Raw genomic sequence first — 13,114 nt, 5'->3', positions numbered from 1 at the left:
TCAGGTCTTCATCAGGCACGATGAAGGCAGGCATGTATGGTCAGTTACACTTATGTAAGCAGTCAGGTAGGATGAATAATAGCTGTCAACCATATATAATGTAAGCACTGGTCAAAATAAACTGGACTGGTAATTACTGGCTAATGTTAATGCTAATAAATGGCTAGTGTTCCTGTAGCTCAATTGGTAGAGGATTGCGCTATCAAGACCAAGGTTGGGGGTTTGATTCCCCGGGAACACATAATAGGTAAAAATGTATAGCCTAAATGCACTGTAAGTTGCTTTGGATAAAAGTGTCTGCTAAATGCATAAATGTAATTTAATTTAATGTACAGTGTGAAATATGCTCATGCTATGCTAATATTTTAGCAAAGCATCTATTTAGAATAATAATTAAAAAAGGTTAATAAATAAGGCTATAATGTGACATTGTTTAATTTTGGATAACTATTGCATAATTCCAGTTTCACAATGTGACTTTGTACTGTTTGACTTTGTGACTTTGTACTGGACTTTGGAATGTAACATTATGACCTTATATGACCGTATTTTATTTATTTTTATTTTTTTATTTTTTTCTGATGCAGAAATAAGCTTCCATAGAAATGCATGTATTTTGTTCTTTGGAGAGAGAAAAAGTTAATTTAATCTTTGCTTTTATAGGCAAAAATGTACACATCAACATCCACATTTTACATCTAGTTTTGGGAAAGCCCTTTAACTGTTACTGCACAAGATTAAATACAATTTCCCATAGAAAATATATGGAAATAGTCATCCCTTTTTCAATTGCACTATTTCCACATCAGATTGAGATGTACAAGTTTGAGCATTTCCTTCAATATTCCCAAGATATCTGGCAGTAACAGGGTACTAGGCTGACAAGAACTGACTTTTGGCTTTATTGTATGAAAAACAAGATACATGTCCCTTAAGAAACTGGAGACTTTGTCAGTATGAATTCAGTTTGCCAGGAGTCACAACAAATTTGTAGCAGACAAATTTGGCTAAAGCATTGGGAGAAAAGCATTTTCGCTTTCATTAGCCACCCTGTCCCTCCAGGGCTCACAGAGTCTGGTCTATCCTCTCTCTCTCTCTCTCTCTCTCTCTCTCTCTCTCTCTCTCTCTCTCTCTCTCTCTCTCTCTCTTTCCCTCGCTCTCTTCTTTCCTTGTCACATCGCTGCCTGCTGCAGCTCAGCCAATCAGAGTGAGAGAGGCGTGGCCTCTGGTCTCAGTTGGACAGAGCTTGTTGAAAAGAAAGAGATGCTTTCCTGAAAGACTTGGAGTAGCTCTCCTCTGCGCGAGGCTCACCGTTTTGGGGCTTGGCAGTGAGTGATGACTACAGCATGGGCAGCTAAATTCTAGCTCTAGCAATCTGGCACACACACTAAAACACAGAGAAAGAGAGAGCGAGAGAGTGGATGTCACAAATTAACCGTGGCAGGTGCAGTTTTTCTACTTGGAAGAAGCTGGATAATGCAAATGAGTTAAAAGGAGAGAACAGCTTTTTATGGATTTATCTGTTTGATTGTAATCTAATGTGATCCTACTTGTTTGGGAAGATCACACATTGTTCAAGAGGACCCGAATTCCTTCTATCCTGCTTGGACAAAAAAAAAAACATTTCTGGGACTTTGCATTCTAAAAGAACTGGTCTTAAAGTTCCTGCATCCAGTTTTTAAATCTTTAATCGAAAAAAAAGAAACTAATGGCTATCAAACATTTCAAATGCACCTATAAAGGGCACTCTCTTCGGAGCATCAATACAATGCCTGGATTACCCTTTTGACTGCCTTGTGAACCTGTGTGAGATCACAGCGGAGGAGGTACAGCGGGGGGCTGAGCGGGTGGGAGCTGCATTCCTCCACTTGAGACCGAACTGCGAATCCAACATCCTGACTGACGCTAGAAGACGATCGGATACAAACGCTGTAGGGACAGGAGTGGAACCACCCTTCACGGTCTGGGTGAGTACCTTCTCACAGTTCACTGGACACTTGATCTTTATTAAGTTAAACCACTACACTCTGCTCATCTTGTAGTGTCAAAATCATCTCCTGACTTAAATGTTACAGCATTTGTGGGGTTTTTATATGTGGTTTTTCTCCTACATCGAATTATAGATAGCTGCAGTGTCAGTCAACAATGTCAGATTAACATAAGACGCAGGTAACTTTGTTTTGATACAAAAATAATAATAATACTATACAGTTGGTCGTTCTCATTTTGATGTAAAAAAAATGGTTCAATTTGATTTAATTTGGCTTTAATCACAAGATTTACGCATGCAGTTAATTCAGAGTATTACAGAACACCAATTGTATACGTGATGAGTTCATGCTATAAACATAGCCTTCTTGACTAGTATAGATGGTTCTACGGGCATTGGCTCTATCTCATTAAACTGGATTTAATTTCATCCCACAATGCTTTCTCAAACTAAATCTAGAGCTTGCCCCAAGAGTTTCCAGCTCCTTGCACAACGACAATAACCCAGAGGGGTACTCCAAAAACATGCAAGAAATCCTTAACTCCCTTTCCAAACTTTCTTCTCACTTTGAAGCTTTTGAACATAATACAGAAAAAACATGAACAGCAGCGGAGAGCTAAAACAAAACCGTCCCGCAGCGACAGTGACTCACGGGATGGCTTCTTCACAGTTTAGTTTGGATGTCTGCCTGGACTCTGCAAGGAACCCGGAGAAGAACCAAATTTCTTGATTTCTTGGGCGTGTGGGCTCTGTATTTTGGACTAGTATAAGGGGTTAAAGCTGGACTGCATTGTCTTACATATGTACATTAATCCTCTTTTCTCACTCTGGCAGTGACAGACCAGAAGCACGCTGACATTTCCACTGTTGTAAGATAATATTTAATGCCCCTTTCTGTCAAAATACAAAGCAGCTTGCTTTTTAATCTGTTGCAGAAATATTTAAGCTGTCCATGGTCTCTCTCTCGCTCTCTCTCTCTCCTTCCCAATCGTTCGCTCACCCTTGCTTTCTCACAGTCTTAACAGAAGGTTTCAAAACAAATCATTTTGGAAAAGCCGATTCCTGGTGTGGTTTTGCAGTATCTACACAACAAATCCACCATGCCATCTTTCTGTGGGAAGAATAGCATTCTAATCCACATTATTTGGCAGTGCCAGTGATTGTATGGAATGCTAACACCTACCCGATAGTCAGCCACTGACTATTTCATCACAACAAGCAATCAGAAAACAATGGGCCACCTCCGATCAACTAAAATAAAAACTCTTTGGTAATGGGCATATAGGCTGACAGCACTTATGCAGAACCTTTCATGCTTCACATTGCCTACAGAGGGAGCAATTCTATTTTAACAAGCAACCTGCAACCACAAATCCAACATAATCATAGAATGGAAAATCAGAATACAAAAGATAAGAGACAATGACCACTCAGTTATCAGTTTGCAACATTGATTTGTTATTGGAGAGGTCTATCCATTCAGGCTGACATCCAAACACGATTGATTTCCACTGATACTGTCAAGGGAGATTTTATCTCTGTAAGGTGAGCAGGAGATGCTGAAGATGCTGAATATACGACATGCAGGCCTCAGTTATTGGGATGCAAGTCCATGACGTTTCCCAAGTGCACATTCCCTCCTGCTTACCAAGAAACCCTCTGAGGTTTTTGAAGTGTTAAAGTGGAAGAAGAACACGAAACTCCATTTCCAGTCCCAGAGGGGACGCTGATGTGTTCGTGTTTGTGTATACGGGCCGTCATTTGCTCTGTGAAGTTATAAAAGAAATATTGATCTGCTCGAGCAATATTCACCATCTCAGAGGAAAAAATAATGTAGAGTGGATTCAAAATATACTGTGTATGTTCGCTGAAATGGAAATATAAAAATATAACAGTATATTTTATTATATAAGGCTTGCAGCAGACTGAAATTAAATCTTCCAGTTTATCTGTAAAGCCACTTGCCATCTTTCAGCATGTGCCAGCTTTATAATACACTCCCTCTGCATTTAGCAATTATTTATTTATTTATTTATATTTGCAAGCAGCTCATTTTATGCAACGGCTGTATTGAAAAATGAAATCTGAAAGTTGACTGCACACACACAAAATGAGTGATAGAAGCAGAGAACACTAAAGATTTATGTGAGTTGTACTGCAATTAGCAGATAATCATTTGGGAAATATTCTGACTTTAAAAAATGTAAAATTCATACAAGTGCATAATGAAAATGAATTCCGATGTCTGGTTATCTTGCTCATCACTTCTCTTGCTATCAACTCTGAAAGTGTAATTTGCTTGGCTCATTAGCATGCATAATTACATGCAAAATTCTAAATAACCAAGAAACACCCTAATAACTTCTATAGCCTGAGCTCCTTTGAACTTACTTGTGTGTGTCGTGTAGTGATTGTGAATGTCAATCGAAGTTCACAGCGCAGAACTGTGGGGAGGGTCGAGTTAATTTTCATGCAAAACTCAAGTAAATAAATCGTAATGGGAAAAAAAAATGCATTAAATAAAATTTTTTAGATCTTATCATTATGCCTAAAAGCAACATGAAAGGATATAAGAAAAATAATAAACAATACATAAATAAATATAAACTATTTAAAATAATATACTAATGAGACAGACAGATACATAAAGGGTTGTGTATAACTTATACCGTGGTCACTATAACTAAAAGTTAGCTCCAGGCATATTCTCATTAGTGTCCAGGATGAGTAAATTAAGTCTTTCATGTTGGTTATCATATGATGCATTAAGTCATAGTTAGATAAGCCTCAGCAGTTTTCAAATCTAATTTCAAAGGGGATCCCAGGTCTACTCCTTTAATGGAAGGGACAGTTAATTTAAATGAATTGGGTAATTCCCTGCCTAGACCAAACTAAGGGCAGTAAGATAAAAGAGCATATATTTACAGATATAAAGCTGGGCTGCTTTGATAATAGGAAGTCTGATTAATCTTTCTAGTTGAATAACTAACTAACAGTTATGGTAGTAATGAAATTCTCAATTGCTGTAGTAGTAGTAGTAATATCAGGAAAAAATAAAATAAAATAATATATATATATATATATATATATATATATATATATATATATATATATATATATATATATATATATATAAATTTATTTTATTTTTTTACTTTTTTATGCAGATGCAGACTGATTCTTATCTTTTAAAGGGGCATATGACATTGATAAAAGAACATTATTTGGTGTAATGCAATGTGTTTTTGCGGTTCAAGGTAAAAACAAAACAAAACAAAACAAAAAACACATTATTTTTCACATAATATACATAAGTGTTGTTCCTCTATTCCCTGCCTTTCTGAAATGTATTTATTATTACAAAGCTCATTGCTCTGAAAAGCAAGGTGTGCACTGATTGTCCAGCTATTCAGTGCGTTGTGATTGGCCGAATACCTCAAGCATGTGATTGAAATTTTACACCCCTCACCATACTGTGATGCAGTGTGTCCCAGCACAACAAGACAAAAACAATAAAACCCCTTTTAAATGAGGCATTTGTAGCAGCCAGTGGGGACATAATTACAGATTATTTATAACATAAATAATTACAGAATTAATTATGAAATTAAATTGCTTAACTCTTATAGTTGCAGCAGCAACATGAATTGTAAATATGTGTTTTTTACACTCTAAATTTGAACAAGTTTACATTACCAGAAAAATGTGAACAGTGCAACTGCAGTGTTTAAATGTATTTCTGTTTGGATTTGATCGGGTGATTTCACTGGCTGTTATGTGGTGTGCACAGTTAATGGTGAATTTCACCATGACGCGAGGCATCAAAATGGGAATACTCCCTGCCAGCTGGTCAAGGGGCCAAGGGGAAAATGATTTATTTGACAAAGAGTCAAAGATCAAAGGCAATGACTAACCAGGAAGCACCGATCTCCTACAGACGATCACAGAAGGAGCCTCCACCAATCAGCCCTAGCAGCAGGACCTCTTATCTAAGTTTTAATTGGATGCTCTGTACCGACATGCCTTCACAGACGTCAAGCTGGAGGACATTATGTGTGGTGGCAGGGTCAGTTATAGCACTGCTTAGCCGTTTTTACTGCAAAGACACTCCATAATAGAGATTAATGTGAAAACAGTCATAAGTTCATAATCAGGCGGTCTCATTAAGTATTTAATTTCCTGTGCGAGATTTCCAGTTTGTTAACCATTATAGGTAAATGACAACAAGAATAATATTCAGCAAACGTTAGAACAATTTGTACTCCAAACCAGTGTGTTTATGCTTATGATAATAAATTAAATTAGTATGATAACAAATAAGATAACAACAGTAACACTTTATTTTAAGGTCCAATTCTCAAAATTAACTAGTTTTTATATTAGTGTGCATATTACTAGCGAATTGGCTGTTTATTAGTACTTATTAGGCATACTTTAATGCCTTATTCTGCATGAACATGTTCTAGATTATTTAACTAAACACCATACCTAAACTTAACAACTATATTACTAACTATTAATAAGTGGCAAAATAGAAGTTTATTGAGGGAAGACACTTAATAGTGAAGATGTTTTTACAAATCTAAAGTTTTACGAATTGTTTCATGACAGCTAAAGAAACTGGAAGCCGCTGAAATGAGAAGACTGCTCTTACTCACTTCCACAAAACAAAACATAAATATAAAAATAAATTATATCACCAATCATAATGCCGAAAAGTAATATGAGATGATCTTCCTAGATAGAACCATTCAGAAATAAACAAAACAAAACAAAACAATTATATCACACAAAAATTATATCACAGATCATAATGCCTGAAAGTAATATGAGATCTTCCTGGATAGACTCATAAAGAAATAATAATAAAAATAAATAAATAAAAAAATCTAATCACTGATCATAATGTCTCAAAGTAATATGAGGAAATATTCCTATATTGAACATTATAGAAATAAACAACAAACAAATAAATAAAACAATATGAGTTATTTTTAGTGACTTTATTGTGCCTGGTGTTTTTCTTAAAACTAGATACAAAATATAAACGGTGCTGCTGGAAAGGAGGTTGTATCTGATTTCGTTTAAGATCAAACTCATAGTTTAGTTAGACACCTGGACATGCACCTGCCTTATTGTCAAATATGACCTAATAATATAACACCACAACATTAGCAGTGCCACCCCACCACCATTCATCACTGCTAAGTGTGGAAACCAGAGGACCTGTCTGGTTTAACTCTGCGAGAGGAAGACGGGGCAGAAGAGATAGAAGTGCCATTATATTACACACCACAAGCATGTCATTGTCTGTACCCCAATCCCCTGTTCTCTGGAAGACAAGATGGATGGTTATGGTTATGGCCAACTCTCCTGACATTTTAGTCTGGCCCCCCTGACCTTTCCTTGCAGCAATGTGATGCACATAACCTATCGATCAACTCCTGAACACTGTCTCTCCGAGGACAAGTACTGTACCAGTGTGTTGTTTATGTTCACTTAGATTAGCAATATGGGGATCAATGCTAGATATATGGCCAACCTTTGTTACGACAAATTCTTGGAGTTATGTAAATATATGTGCTTTGAAATATAACAGTTAGTTGAGACTGATGTTTGGAGATTAGTAGACTTTGTAAAGACTGATCACCTCAGATTGTCCATTTGTAATTCACACAGGGCAAAAAGACTCATTAGCGTCCCACATGCAGCTCATTACTGAATTTACTTTGAGTCGTTCACTCAACCATTTCACAAGAATCAAACAGAAGAACAGAAAAGGTGTTCTGTTTTGTCCTCTGCCCACTTTGTATTTTTTGTCTCTTGTATGCACTGATCACAGAGCAGCTACTTTGTTGCTGATTGAACGTATAGGTTAAGTTTTCCATTTGTTTTTTTGTGTTTTTATTTTTGAAAAGGGTAGACATGACAGCTACATTATGGTCTATTGTATTCAATTTCTGTAAAATAACAGAGAGGATAAGATAAAATGTCACGTTATGCATATTTGGTACGACATATTTTACTTTGCCTCGTTTATATTCATAGTTGCATCCAGTGTCTTCACCAGTGCAAAAAAAGGTGATGAATTACTTTTTAATTAATTTCAGTATGAACATTCACGGGTTGTAAAAAGATATATCAGGCTTTATTTCACAGTGGTATTAAGATCTTAAAGTAGCATTTTTGGGAGATGTTACTAAAAGCTCAAATGTTTTTAAAATAAAATAATTACATTCCACAGTGCACTTTCAGTTTGAGTAAAACGCTGCTGCAGAAATTACTCATCCATATCTACATTTGGCCAATCTAATTGAGTCACACCTTTACACTGAAAATTCTGTCATTATCTACTCATCCTCATTTCGCTCAACACTCATATGACCTTTTCCCCGTGAAAGATTAAATAAGTTATTAAAGAATGTCAAAACTGCCCTTTTGAATACAATGAGAGTGCACATTGATCACTGGCTGCCAAGTGACACATTTTTCTTGATTTATGCATATTATGTACAATGCACACACACAAACACACACACACACATTACACTCCTGATGGCAAAGACTGACACTGGCCATTTCATATCTCTAAAAATGCTGCAATTGTTGAACCCATATCCTTTCTGCATGCATATTTCATTTAATTTGACACTGCATGCTGTGCTGTAATCAATGAAGGTAATCCTTATTGACAATGAATTGAGTTTAACACTGCTGTGCTCCTCTACAATGACCTTTTGAAGGACTTAATGAGACTAAGATGTTTCTTGCCACCTTATTTGTTCAATGTGTTAACAGCAAATATGAGAGACAGCCTATTTGTTCCGTCCCTGAGAACCGCTTTCCATTTGCTTTCTTTACTTCATGGCTGTCTCTGACCCTCAGTAGTTATTGGTGCTAAATTATAAGTTCAATTTGTGCTTTTTGAGATGGTCATCAGAATTTCTCTATTACCCTTAGCACTTCTCATCTAGCCAATGAGATTAGCAGTAGGCAGGTGTGAAAATCCTCTACTGATTAGATGTCCTTTAGTCCTCCTGACGTCTGCCATCGCTCTGTCCATTAAATTCTCTAAATGTTGTTGACACCTCAGCCCATACTCAGCCACATTTGAAATCTTAATGAGGACCCAAGGGTTTGCGGATCCTTATCTAAACACAATCCAATTCCCTAATTCCATCTCTTTATGTACAGTATGTGAGTGAAGTTTTCAATGATAAGAGATAGAAAGTCTGCTTAAAGTGTCTTTTGTCGTAAGAGTGTCAGATATCGACAAAAATGCATATATATTTATGTTAAATAATTAGGCTCAGTACAAAGTAATTTAAGAATTCAATAAAGAAAAGTAATACTTTTATTCAGCAAGGATACATTAATCTGATCAAAAGTTAAATACTAAAAAATAAATAAAAATGTAGTACAGTTTCCAAAAAAATATTAAGCAGCACAACTGTTTTCAATATTGATATTAACATTAACATTAACATAAGTTCCTTGACCAGCAAATCAATTTTTGAAGAATCATGATACAGAACTGGAGTGATAACTGAAGTAAAAAAAAAAAAAAAAGTGTGTTTTTATATTTAGTATATTTATATTTAGAACACTAAAACTGTAAACACTTTAGTAATGCACATCCAGTGAACACTTTTTCAGTAAAACAAATTAATATTTATACATAAAACCTGTTATATATTTTACAATGTTACTGTTTTTACTGTAGTTTGGATCAAGCCATGGTAAGCATAAAAGACTTTTTTCAAAAGCAGTGTGTGTGTGTGTGTGTGTGTGCGTGCGTGCGTGCATGCATGTGTGTTTATGGTTGGATTTATCTCCACCATGTGCAAGTCTCAGACTGCCAATGATAACAAGAGACACGGACATGCAAAACAGACCTCAGAACCAGAGAAAAAGGACTGCAGAAGGTCTGAGTGATTTGATTTTTAAATATAGGGCTCCTGTCTTTACCCATATCTCATGCAGACAGTCAGAAAGTAGTGGCCTATGTGAAAATTGACTCATCTTGCAGAAGTCTACTTTTTTTTTTTTTTTCATGTTTTATTTCATCTGTGGGGCTCAAAAGAATGTGCGCTGTCTTCATGTCTCCGCCATTCCGCCAGTGCAGAGCTGGGGCAAATGACTCACAGTTCCCCTCCCACAATACCTACAGGCGTAAATCAGCCTCAGTAGGATTAAGCTGAATGTGAGCAAGATTAAATGGCTCTTGCAACTGTCTTGCCATACATCTTATTGGAATTCACATGGCTCTCTGCACGGTCCAGACTCGACTTTGCCTTCACGGTCCAGGAGCTTTGCAAAAGGCTGTTGGCTGGCTCTCTTATGGATGTGGTAAGGGGGACGGCTCAGGATGTCACTTAAAGAACTATATACACAAGCATTTGATAGTTTAGACACAATTGACAGAATTTATGTTTTGCATGATATTACAGAGCTTTTGATCTTAAGTATTATGCTTATTTGCAAAGATAATTTACTTAGAAGAAAATCACATTATATTTGTCTACAAATTAGCTTTGTATACAAATATAAATTGAGTCTTATCATAAATTCCTTAGCAAAATTCTTGAAGAACTAGCATGTAATAAGTAAGTCAGTTATATAAAAAGAAAGATAATTTAAAAAGTATTAAGGTTTTCACAAAAATATTAAGGAGTACACAAACTGTTAAAAAAAAGCATGACACTAAAAATTATGATGGACTGTGTCTCCATATTTACAGTAATGGTGCATTTATTCCATAGACTCCATAGAACACAAAAGATGTACTCAGTATGCAGTGGAGATGAATGACAACGCTGTTTGAAATTTTAAAGACAGTCTTTGGAAAGGTCATGGCATTATGTGAGATAAGCAAAGAGAAAGGGCAGAGAGCATCTACTTTTTCCTTTAGATCATACCGAGAATACTTATAACGTTGCTTTTTAAAGATTTCTTTGTGTGAGAGCAAGAGAGAGAACACGATGGAGAGAAGCCAATACAGTGATTGGTATGAGCAAAGTATGCTAATGAGAGAAGAGTTCAAGTGGGTCAAGGCAAATGTGCTTTAACGGGGCTCTCAGACATATCGACAATGGCAGGTTCAGTATTACACATGCATGTTGAAATAAAAGGTACCAAAAGTACAGTTAGAGACTAGTGTGATGTTGAGACAAAAGGTTATAGAATAGGGAAGAGTGTACAACAATGAACCTACTGACTCTGAACAAACAATATTCAATCCCTATAAACCCACTCTCATCGCTCTAACCTCTCTCTCTCATGCAAATGGACACTCCATCAGCTGTGTTTCCTGTGAGACGCAGGTTCATGAGCAGCAAGCAGGGCGAGCCCTCTACTACTCAATTCTGTCTGAAATGGAAATCACTTTGTGAAAAAAATACACCCGTCGCTGCATCAAATATTGCAGAAATGGCTTAGCTGGTTGTTATCTGTATTTCCTATTTGACATTTGAGAGAAACTATTGCTTTTTCCTCTTTCTGTCTCCACAGGAACAGCATGGTAGCACAAACACTATGAACTCTCCACTGAGATTTTTTTTGTTTATCTGATTTAAAGCAATACCTCCTCCAATAGAACCAGCCATACAGTGTATAAAAATAGCCCGCTCACTCCTCATATACTACACTATAGTCGCCTTGTCCCATAAGCCCAATTGCCAATTGTGTGTTAGTTGTCATTAGGTTGAATTGGGGTCGAGGTGGGACAGAATGATGCAGAGGGCCAATATTGAGGTATGGACTTCTTCATTGCTCCAGGGCACACAGTCAGCAGCATTATTCTCTTCCTTTCCCGTGCACTTAAGTCGATTCCCTCACCCCGACTGCTGAACACGCTCTTCCGCTGCACATAATTAAAGACCCCGACTTAAATTTACCATTTACTGGGAATAAATTCACTCACTGGCCACAAAGTGTCCTGCAGCAATTTGCTAAACAAGGCGGCTATTTATTTGCATGCTTGTCCTATATTGGCCATCATTGCATTACTGTGTATTTTTAAACAGGTTAAAATAAATTATCATAATAAAAGATAAAAATAAATAAAAAAAACATTAAAAGGGAACTGGTAAAGCAATATGTTTTAATTATAAACATATACAATTACAAACAAATTAATTATATTTAATAACAATAAATTATTATTAAATATAACTATCAATATCAATAATAACAAATAGACATTACATGCTATTTGGCAAACTATCCCACACTGTTACTGTGACATAAGAATACGGTAATTTTTCATGAGAGGAACTTTGAAAAATAATATAAAAAATAGAGGGGGTAAGAAATAGGAGACAGACACTAGTACATGGGTCTGGATTACATTTGTGTTCAGCTCATCCAGTTAGCATCTGCTAGCCTTGGCTTAGCTAACTCCTTGGCATGCAGTCTGTCAGAACTATACAAGGCCCCCATGGCACACTGGGCAGAGATGATAAAATGTATGTCTAAGAGCCAATCGGGCCATGAAGTGTGAACCAAAATGCACTGAAGAGGGTGTCAGCAGAGTTTCTGAGTGTTCTCTCAACAGAAAAAAAGGCCATGTTTATGCAAAAACATTAAAAATAAAATAATAATAAAATAACATAGATAAATATGCCTGTATTATAATTCCCAAATCTGAAAACCTTGGAAATTTTTGCAGGATCACAATCAGGAATAGAAAAGCTAACATTATATTCTTACAACAAGACCATTACAGGCATAATGCATTATGCATTAATGGTACCAGTACTTCATAGTGCAAGTCAGGAACTATTTCAGTCAGTTGGGCTGTGTCAGCAGGGTTGAAATTGGTCCCTAATGGCTTGCCTATATTAGGGCCAATGCCCACCTCAACTATGTGCCAAAATCAACTACCGTGGGCCCTTGGCACCGCATCACTTTGGATTGTTCCAGATGGAAAGTCTTCCAATGTTTTCTTCCTTTCACAACAGAATGTCTAGTTTGATAGTTTCCCTTAGCAACTTGACATTTCATCCATATTAGCTTTGTGAAGCATTCAGTCCTAAAACCCCAAAGAGAATAACATTATATTTTCAAAATGCAGTCACAAGTGAACACCACAACACTGTTTTCTTTCTTATTCATTTTGGTGCA

General features: G+C 36.4%; 1 protein-coding gene across 2 annotated transcripts in view; it reads left to right on the top strand.

Annotated features, from left to right (window-relative positions):
- The first annotated feature begins 1,272 nt into the window (after window positions 1–1,272).
- LOC113045423 (BMP/retinoic acid-inducible neural-specific protein 3-like) overlaps window positions 1,273–13,114 on the top strand; it is a 41,723-nt gene continuing 29,881 nt past the window's right edge. For both annotated transcript variants that reach the window (XM_026205808.1, XM_026205807.1), the window contains exon 1: window positions 1,273–1,967. The gene's annotated coding sequence lies outside the window, so the exon portion shown is untranslated. The remainder of the gene's footprint in view (window positions 1,968–13,114) is intronic.

The sequence above is a fragment of the Carassius auratus genome, chromosome 27, assembly GCF_003368295.1.
Source record: "Carassius auratus strain Wakin chromosome 27, ASM336829v1, whole genome shotgun sequence".
NCBI lineage: Eukaryota > Metazoa > Chordata > Actinopteri > Cypriniformes > Cyprinidae > Carassius > Carassius auratus.
This window is presented reverse-complemented; position numbering and strand designations above follow the sequence as displayed.